General features: G+C 38.8%; 1 protein-coding gene across 1 annotated transcript in view; it reads right to left on the minus strand.

Moving 5' to 3' along the window:
* The window catches only part of GKAP1 (G kinase anchoring protein 1), a 56,131-nt gene extending 45,603 nt beyond the window's left edge, over positions 1-10,528 (minus strand). Inside the window, exon 1 of the mRNA XM_084238291.1 lies at positions 10,468-10,528. The gene's annotated coding sequence lies outside the window, so the exon portion shown is untranslated. The remainder of the gene's footprint in view (positions 1-10,467) is intronic.
* Between the last annotated feature and the right edge of the window lie 214 nt (positions 10,529-10,742).

Consider the following 10,742-nt stretch of genomic DNA (forward strand, 5'->3'; position numbering starts at 1 on the left):
ATTTGCCACATCAATTGACTCTTCCTTTCATGAAAGATTTCTCTATAACATGATGCTGTAGGATACAATTTTACCCAGAGTAGAACTTCTTTCAAAATTATAATCTATCCTCTCAAAGCCTGCTGCTGCTTTATCAACTAAGATTATTATACAGGACTGACTTTGTTGTCATTTCAATAATGTTCACAACATCTTCACCAGGAAGAGATTCCATCTCAAGAAACCACTTTGCTCTTCCAAGAAGAAATTCCTTATCAGTTAAAGTCATCATGAGACCGCAGCAATTCAGTCACACCTTCAGGATCCATTTCTAACTTTGTTGTTATTTCCACCACATGTTATGTTACTTCCTCCACTGAAGTTCTAAATCCCTCAAAGTCAGCCACAAAGGTTGGAATCAACTTTCAAATCTCTCTTAATGTTGATATTGTATCCTACCATGAATCATGAATGTTCCTAATGCAACCTAAAATGGTGAATACCTTCCATAGGGTTTTCAATCTACTTTGCCCAGATCCATCAGAAAAATCACTACATATGGTAGCTACAGCCTTATGAAATTTATTTCTTAAACAATGAAACCTGAAAGTTGAAATTACTCTTTGATCTATGAGTTGCAGAATGGATTTTTTGTTAGTAGGCATAGAAACAATATTAATCTCCTTTACATCTCAATCAGAGCTCTTGGGTGAACAAGTACGTTGTCAAGGAATAATAATATTTTGAATTTTTTTTCCTGAGCAGTAAGTGTTAACATGGACTTTCAATATTCAATAAACCTTGCAAATATGTGCTGTCATCCAGGCTTTATTGTTCCATTTATACAGCACAGATAGAGTAGATTTCAAATAATTCGTAGGGGTCCTAGAACCTGCAGAATGGTAAATGAGTATGGCTTCAATTTAAAATCACTAGTTAGTGTGAGTCCCTAAGAAGAGAGCCAGCCTGTCCTTTGAAGCTTTGAAACTAGACATTGTCTTCTCCTCTCTAGCTCTTAGTGTCCTAGATGGTGTCTTCTTTCAATATAGCCTATTTTACCTACATTGAAAACCTACTGGTTAGTAACCACCTTCATCAATGATCTTAGCTAGATTTCCTGCGTTATGCAGGAAAGTTATTTGCTACAACTTCTATAAGAGCATTTGTTTGACACCTTGTATTTTTATGGTAGGGACATGACTTCTTTCCTTATGTCTCATGAACCAAACTCTACAACCTTCAAACTTTTCTTCACAGCTTCCTCACCTCTCTTAGCCTGCACATAATTAAGAGTGTAAGGATCTTGCTCTGGATTAGAATTTGGCTTACAGGAATTTTATGGCTGATTTGATCTTCTATCCAAATCATTAACTTTCTTCACATAAGAAATAAGGCTATTTCAATTTCTTATCTCTCATGTGTTAACTTCAAGAACTTTTCCTTTGCATTTACAACTTGACTAACACAAGAGGCCTATCTTTCAGCCTATCTTAGTGAGACATGCCTGCCTCACTAAGCTTAATCCTTTTCAGTTTTTGATTTAAAGTGACATATGGGCAATTCTTTCTTTCACTTGAACACTTAAGAGGCCATTGTTGGGTTATTAACTGACTAATTTTAATACTGTGTCTCAGGGAATAGGAAGGCCCAAGGAGTAGATGGGAGAACGGCAGTTGGTGAAACAGTCAGAATAGACACAACATTTATTAAGTTCGCTCTCCTATGTGAGCATGATTTCTCGTGCCCCAAAAAACAATCAATATTATAACAGCAAAGATCACTGATCGCAGACCACGCTAACAGATATAACAATAATGAAAAAGCTTTAAGTATTGTGAGAATTACCAAAATGTGACAGAGAAACATGAAGTGAGCACATGCTATTGGAAAAATAGAATTGCTCAACACAGGCTTGACCCAAAATCTACAATTTGTGAAAATACATTATCTGAGGAGAGCAATAAAATGGAGCACATTAAAATGTGGTGTGCCTGTAGTTATTTCAAAGGCCTTTTACGTGTTAAGACTAATTTGCTATGCTTAGAAATATGCAAATCAATATAAAATTCCACACAAAGATGATATCACAGTTTTAAGTTGTTACATTTTTAGGTTTACTTCTTTGCTGCAAGCATGAGAATTAAGGTTTTTAAAGTTATTACAAGGGAGAAAACAATGCAAAATGGAAAAATAGCTCCAGGCTCAAAAATATTATGGGAAACATTAACTCTGTTTCAACCTCAACATGCCATGTTAAAATCCCATGTTTCATTTGCTTTGAGCACTTTGGGAACAATAATCCTACACAGCTGCTCAACACTATTATTATATTCTATTTTAACTGCTGAAACTATAGATTGCATGTAGTAGCTATTCACAAATATGCACTCCCCCACACCAAAGAATTATGTATGACTTTCTTGTTGAATGCAGGCATGAACACACAACTTACTTTAGCCAGTGAAATATAAGCTTTAAATTAAATCTTTAAAAGCAGGAACATTATTCACCATGATCTCTTTTCCCTGCTTCCTCTATCTCTTATTGGTTCTTTGACCTTGGCAAGTTTTGCTGTGGAAGGGTATGTAGAGATATGGTCCCTATCAATCAGGTCTGATAAAGGCTGAAACTACAAGGAACAAATTCTCTAACCTGTAATGGGTATCTAGCTTGAGAAAGAAAGCAACTTCTTGCTTTAAACAAAGATTTTTTTCAGGCTGTTATTGCAGCTTTATCATGACTAGTATCTTACAAAAATTTCTTTTCCATTCTAGGACTGATATCAAAACTGTGAATTTCATATGCAGATTGTTCAGCATGAGTTAAACATTCAACAAGTGTCTGTTCCAAAACATCTCTCCAAAGTTCACAGAAATTTTCTTTCTGCAAAACAGAACGGAGCTTTCTTACCAGTACATCCTCAGATAAAGTTTCACTTAGTCTTAGGGCAGCCAAGAAAACTTGGGAGAATTCAGGAGATATAAACAGCCTCACCTGGTGCTCCCCAGAGGACAGTTGCCACATATGCTGCTTTGCAGTTATTTCTCAAATGTGACAAAGGAACTGCTCAAGCTCCTAGAAATATACTTTATCAGATAACTGTAGGATGTACTGCTGCCCATCATGGTAGACAGGCCCATAGAAATGTTGGAAGAATTTCTGTTCCAAGTGACCAAAATACAAGGCCATACAGCAAGTAGGAGTTGCTATCAGGAATAGGGAAGAACAAAATCTTGCGGTGAGTTAGGTTCAAAGCAATCCCTGAGGTATCTATAATCACAAATACATATTTCCTGCCATTTGCCAGAGATATGCCTTTCTAATGGTATAAAGCTACCAGGTAGGGGACTGCTTGAGTAATACGTATGCTTTTTGCAAATTAGATCTTCATCATTATTTTAAGCACTTGAAATTATAAAGTCTAGTTGAATTTGAACTTTTATTTTGATCACAGAAGTTTTTAAATTTTCAATGAGAAAACCTTTTAGAGTCTTTAAAAAAATAATTTCAACTGTTATAAATTATTGAATGGTTATAAATTATTGAATGGTTTGACTTTATTACCTACTCACCTGAAAAAAATTTCAACAGAGACTCAATTTGACAAAATTATAATTTAAAAGTCTGGATCACATGCAAATCAAAACCACAATGAGACACCACCTCACTCCTATGAGAATGGCCCAAACCAAAAAAAAAAAAAAAAAAAAAAAAAATCAGGAACAACAAATGTTGGCAGGGTTGTGGAGAAGGAACCCTTTTACACTGTTGGTGGGAATACAGACTGGTCCAGCCCGTATGTGAAATATGGATGTTCCACAAACTATTACACACACACACGCTATATATACCTTATGACCCAGAAATTCCACTCCTAGGTATCTACTCAAAGAATACAAAAACATGTATTTGAAGGGATATGTACTCCTGTGTTCATCGCAGCATTACTTACAATAACCAAGTTATGGAAACAACCTCAGTCCTCAAGAACAGATGAATGGATAAGAAGAAAGAGTATATACACATGCTAGAATACTAAGCAGCTACTGGGGGGGGGGGGAAGACTGTTGCCATTTCCAACATCATGGATGGAACCAGAAAGGATTATGCTAAGTGAAAAATCATTAGAAAAAATACAAATACTTGATGATTTTACTCTTATGTGGAATATACAGAAACAAAACAAAGGAACTGACAAAACTAAACCAAAACAAACTCAAGAAATATGACTACAGAATGGAGGCTATGAGAGGGAGAGGGAGATGAAGGCAGAAATAAAAGGGGGGGGGGTGTGGGCCCAGTGATTTAGAGTAAAGGACTATGTATGGGTGCTTAGGGGCTGCACATGGTGTGGTAACATGCATCCATTCCCCTAAATTTTATTACAGTGCTGTAAACACTGTAATGTAAACATGTTACTTCAGTAAAAAATATAAATAAAAGTCTCAATCATGAATTGCATATTCTTATTTCATGCGTAAACCTGCTATTAAACAATTGTGTTCACAGAAGCAAGCATAATTTTCTCATTAGAAATCCTGAAAAAGGGCCTCCCCTGGTGGCTCAGGTGGTTGAGCACAGCGTTGTGAAGCTGTCAGCAGCCTCGGCGAGAATCCCACATGGCGCATCAGACCTCTCCTGTTGCGCCCACTGCTCCCCTCAGCAGTGTATTTCAGTCGGTCTGCTTGTTCTGCTCCCTGCTCTGTCTCTGGTGAATCCTCTCACCCTCCTCCACATCTGGCCTGTACGGCCTGTACCCCGGTTCTTGTATGCATGAAGAAAAGAAAAGAAATCCTGAAAAGATTTTGAAGTTTTACATAAATTCATCATCTAGTATCTTTCCCAAAACTTTCTATTTTGCTTCACTTACTTAATCATGTAAAGAAAATGCAACACCTTTTCTTCTACCCACCTTTTCTTCTACCCAGCTACCCTTTCTTCTACCCAGACACTGTAGATGTCCTCCCAGTTTTGGGACAATGGATGCCTCTGATCTTTCATGTTAGAAATGCCAAAGTAAAATGGAAAGAAAGTGCTGGTACAAGAATGCTGATCAGGGGCAAGAATGCCTTATCAAACCTACCTTGCTGCTTATGGTGCATCCCTGAGCAACCTACTTGATCTGTTTCCTAATCAGAAACAAGAACAAGAATGACTAGCTCACTGGTTTGTTGTAAAGATTAAATAAGTTAATATATGTGATGTGCTTAGGACAATAGCCAATACAACAGAAGCACTCAAATATGAACGTCTGCTGGTATTCTTACTATTTTTTTTTAAAGATTTTTATTTATTTATACAAGAACTGGGGTACAGGTCAGAGGCGGGGAGGGTGAGAGGATTCACCAGAGACAGAGTGGGGAGCAGAACAGGCAGACAACCGAAATACACTGCTGAAGGGAACAGAGGGCGAGACAGGAGAAGTCTGCCACGCCATCTGAGTTTCTCCCTGGCTGGCCGGGAATCAAACCCGTGCTGCAGAGGCTGTGGACAGCTTCACAGCGCTACGCTCAACCAACTGCGCCACCAGAGAGACCCTATTTTACTGTTGACTGAAATTTGTGGAGTCCTGTAAGGCACTGGAGAACTGGCATAGGTACTTAAAATTTTGGCTAAGCATGTATGCCTCCATTTCAAGAAGTGTTTTGAAACTTAAATCAATATCTTCTCAAAACTAAGGCTTTGATCTTTAAAATAAATAGAAAAAGATTTTAGGATTGAGAAGTAGTAGTTGAGCATTCAGTCACTGAAAAGAGTCAAAGACCTAAAGACGGTACCTAACATACTGCAAAAGGAAAAGACCAATATGTCTGAGAGCCAACAATCACAGTGATATGTCAGTCAGGGACATACAGTAAACAAACAACATTTCCTGAATGAATGAAAAGAAACCATAAAAGACACAGTAAAGAAAGCATTAGAAGAGTTAACTTTGTCAAAAGGCAAAATGATTATTTTTCTGAGCTTTAGCAACCCATGTATTTTAAAAATTCTTCTTTAACTTATGAAAAGGTAGAATTGAAAGGGGGAAATGTTCAACTATAATGATCTCTTGTTTGGTAAGCACAGGAAAACAAAAGAGAAAGAGGAGGCTGCTTGCACTGTATTTTACATAAGAGCAAATACTAAAGGAAAAAACAGCTCTACTTTGTCATCAGCTGAATGGGTAAGGAGATGGGACAACTGAAAGGGCTCAATCACCTGCGCCACATGCTGCATATGAAAAATAACCAACACATCCTCTACTTCAATACCCATAAGACAAATCTATGTACTGTGTCAAAAAGTACACTAACCACTACTTTCAGAAGTAGAAAAGGTGGGAAATGTAAATTTTAGATAAAAGGCATTAAAAATAACCCGAACCTATAAATCTGTGCACTGTTTATATACATAGAAGAAAATGCACAAGACTACTCGTTATGCTCATTTTCCTTTCTACATTGATCATTCACATGTAACTCTCCCCAAATATTCTATAGTGACTATACTTCTTCCATAAGAAAAAAAATACCTCATTGTGAAAAGAGAAAATGGTCATATGTACACACATTCCAAGAGGTCAGTGTAATATAACCAATGAGTTATTGATACTTCTGCCATGTGTTAAAACAAACAAAGTAAAACTACAAGTCGAAAATGACAATGAAATGCTGCTGGTCCTTGATGTTAGTGAATCAGAAGACAAATGACAGAGAGCAACTGTCATAGATTGATTATGCTGCATGTTTTTAAGAAAACATTACCTTCATTAACAAATTTTTTGGAATTTGCAAAAAAAAAAAAAAAAGGAACTTACTTGTAACATTTTTCTTACATCTTGAAAAGGAAAGGAGATAAATAGGCGGACCACAAGAATGCTGGGCTTTTTAAAAATACTATTAAGTACACGGCTAGGGTTCAAAGTCTCTCAGTCTTGTGTCCTAAGTATCTTCCTATCTACGAGATAAACAACTGATATAGAGCTTTTCTTCCTCCCCTGCTATTTCTCCAATTTTCTTTCTTTCCCATGGTCTTTTAAAAAAATAATTTTAAGGTAAATTTAAGTAGGTGAAGGAAAAGCAAATTCACAGGATGAATAAATATTTCAGGTCAAAATGCTAAAAAAACACAAATAAGTTCACAAATATAAATATGCAGGCAGCTCATCACATATAAGTATAATCTGTATTTTCTTAATGACTGCCATTAGTATAAAACAAATAAATCCTCTATGAGATCGAAGCAATGTCAAATTAGTAGTCTCCATTTTATATATACTCAACAAGCCAATTACTTTACTTATTAAGTATTAATATGTTAAGAGTTCCTATTGCAACTATCCTTAGATTTTGTACTCCAGGAAAAAAAAAAAAATCTACCTAAAACTTACTGAACACACCTTTAGCTTCAGTTATTCATATCTTTATGGATTTCTTTTGCCTAAAATACCCTTCATCTCTTCCACTTAAAAACTATATTCAGGGGCCTCCCTGGTGGCGCGGCACTGTGAAGCTGTCCACAGCCTCTGCAGCACAGGTTCGATTCCTGGCCGGCTGAGCAAGAATCCCACACAGCAAAGCAGACCTCTCCTGCCTCGTCCGCTGCTCCCCTCAGCAGTCTGCCTATTCTGTTCCCCGTTCTGTCTCTGGTGAATCCTCTCACCCTTCTGCGCATCTGGCCTGTACCCCAGTTCTTGCATAAATAAATAAAATCTTAAAAAAAAAAAAAAAACAACTGTATTCAGGGCCTCCCTGGTGGCACAAGGGGTGAAGACACAACCTATAAAGCTATCCGCAGCCACCACAGCATGAGTTTGATTCCTGGCCAGAGAGCTCCCCACATAGCACAGCAGACCTCTCCTGACTCTCCCGCTGCTCACCTCAGCAGTGTATTTCAGTCAATCTGCCTGTTCTGTTCCCCAATGTCTCTGGTGAATCCTCTCACCTCCCCACACCTCTGGCCTGTATCTCAGTTCTTGTATGCATAAATAAATAAATCTTTACCAAAAAAACCCCAAAAAAACCTGTATTCAATCCTCAAACTGCTGACAGGGTGCTGGCATCTCTATCACATTTTCTCTGACCTGCTCCCCAAAATTAATCATTCCTTCCATTGTATTATTATATTTTTGCTATTTTATATTTACCTTTATCATTGACTAGCCACCCATTAAAATTATGTTTACTGTTAATGTCTATATGCATGCCCCTATAGTCCTGATTTCAACGTCCTGAAAGACAAGGGCCTGTACTTTCTATCCCTAAAATATAAAACAGGACCTGACACATGAAAGATAAATTTATTCAATTTTGCTTTTTGTTGTTGATTTTACATTCTCCAAGGACACAGTTATCTATGCTGTGTACTTAGTACAGTAGGAAAGAAAGCAAAAAGAAATGCAAAATGCCCCATAAATAATTCCCAATTCCAATAACACAAGTGAATTAACAATGATCAATGAGCAGTTCAAAGTTGTTTCAGTATAAGTGCCACTCTAATCACTACTAGAAATAATTTTGTTCGGGGAACATAATTGGTATTAAAATGCTGATTAGGGGCCTCCCCGGTGGCACAGCGGTTGAGCGCTAGGTTGAGAAGCTGTCCGCAGCCTCTGCAGTGCCTGTTCAATCCCGATCCCCGGCTGCTCCCTGGCCACCGGAGGAGGGTCCCGCATGGAGTGCAGACCTCTCCTGCCACGCCCGCTGCTCCCCTCAGCAGTGTACTTCGGTCCTTCTGCCTGGTCTGCTCCCCACTCTGGCTCTGGTGAATTCTCTCACCCTCCCATACTTCTGACTGTACCCAGTGCTTGTATAAATAAATAAATAAATAAATCTTTAGAAAAAAAATGCTGATTAGAATGAATTATGATTCATCAGGTGCTTAAACTTTTTTTTTTTTTAAGATTATTTATTTATACAAGCACTGGGTACAGTCAGAAGCGCAGGAGAGTGAGAGAATTCACCAGAGCGGGGAACAGAACAGGCAGACTGACAAAATACACTGCTGAGGGGAGCAGCAGGCGCAGCAGGAGAGGTCTGCGCGCATGTGGGACCCTTGCCCAGTGGCCAGGGACAACCGCTGCACCACCAGGGGAGTCCCACTTAAACATTTTTTAAATGAATAGCTTAAACTGCAGGCAGTAAGATTTCTAAATGGCTGCTACTCCTGAGTTCCTCTCCCAAAAGGGTTCTGAGAGCCTCCGCCACTGTGACCTCATCTCTCTGTACTATGACTTCTCTAGGGTCAAGAAAGATGGTACTGATTGGGCACTTCAGACTGATATGTGGATGTAATTCTCAATCAGAAACAACCAAATATATATCTCTATCCAATGAATGACAGCCATCTTTCATTAACTCTATCAGTTAACCTGATTTTAAAAAATTAGCACAAAGTAGATGTCAATTAGTATGGCCTCACTGAAAGGTAACTTATGCTTAAAAAGAAAAAACAAATTTAGCAAAAAAATAAAATGACACTAATGTCAATGGTTTAATACCTGATAAAATGTCTTAATTGTATTATTTCTTGTTCTATTCCTCAAATAAACTATGCAATATCTTTCACTCTGGCTTTTTATAAGGTTCACTGCCAACAAGTGTCAAGAGTATACCAAAACTTTGCTCTTAACATGCTCCTTGCAAACCACATAAACTTAACAGCTAGGCCCTACATTTCTTTTTTTTCCCCATAGTTACCTACTGCCCCCTCTCACCAATCTGCAGCTCTTAATTTCTGTAACCTGAAAAATCGAAGCAGAAAATAAAAGTAGGCACTGAGAGCCTAAAGGCTACTCCCATTAATAAAGCACAAGTATTTCATTTGCCCCAGTGTTCTCTTGGTTAACTTCTAGGTTCTTGTTCTTAGTCCACAAAGTGAAGCCATTACATTGGTATCCTACAGACAGTTTATTGTAACCATTTACGACAATTAACAGTATCTTCCATTAGTTAGGACTTGATCAATACCAACCTATAGTGCTATAAACCTGTTGAGGAAAAAAAAATCGAGATTTCTTTAGGGCAAAGATTTTTAACATTCTAATTTGTATAAAGTTTCTCTACTACTCTTATAGTCCAATTTATTAAACTGATGATTCAGGTTACCACCGCGAGCACATTTTCTGCAGAAAGCAGACAAGGCTGAACGAGGAGGGAAAAAAAAAAACAAAAAACCCGCTAGCTTTTCAGTCATGACGATCCTTCACGAGCGCTTTTAATGAACGCCAGCCTGAGCACCTGCTCAACTGTAAAATCCGGTTAAGGTAAGAAAGAACTATTCCAAAGACGCTGGCGAGAAAAGACAATTTAATAAGCCCTTCCTGTCATCACGGTTCAATACCTACCCTAGAGGCGAGAGAGCTGCGAAACATTCGCAAAGACTGCGAGTTCTCCACAACCTCAGCCCAGAGCAAACCACACCAAAATCCAAAACCTTCCCCGTCTACTTTCCGAGCGCGAGCGGGGCGGAGGAGGAGCACTTTAGTCAGAAAGTAATTCACGCTACCTTGTTCATGAATGAAAGCAGAATTTCACCCAGAGGCTGGGAACCGAAGCTCCAAAACTTATCCGCACAAAGTACACCGAGCAAGAAATCGGGCCGGACAAGACCCAACTCGGGCGGCGAAGCGGCTTCCAGACCTGAAAGCAAGAACACCGCGAGTCAGGTCAACGCTCCAGAAATTTCCGAGCGCCGGGCGCCCGGGGACCCAGCGCGGAGCCCGCGGCGGAGAGGGGGCAGCGGCACCTGTCACCGGCGGCCCGGCGCCCCCGGGAGCCCCC

The sequence above is a fragment of the Talpa europaea genome, assembly GCF_964194135.1.
Source record: "Talpa europaea genome assembly, chromosome: 7".
Taxonomy (NCBI): domain Eukaryota; kingdom Metazoa; phylum Chordata; class Mammalia; order Eulipotyphla; family Talpidae; genus Talpa; species Talpa europaea.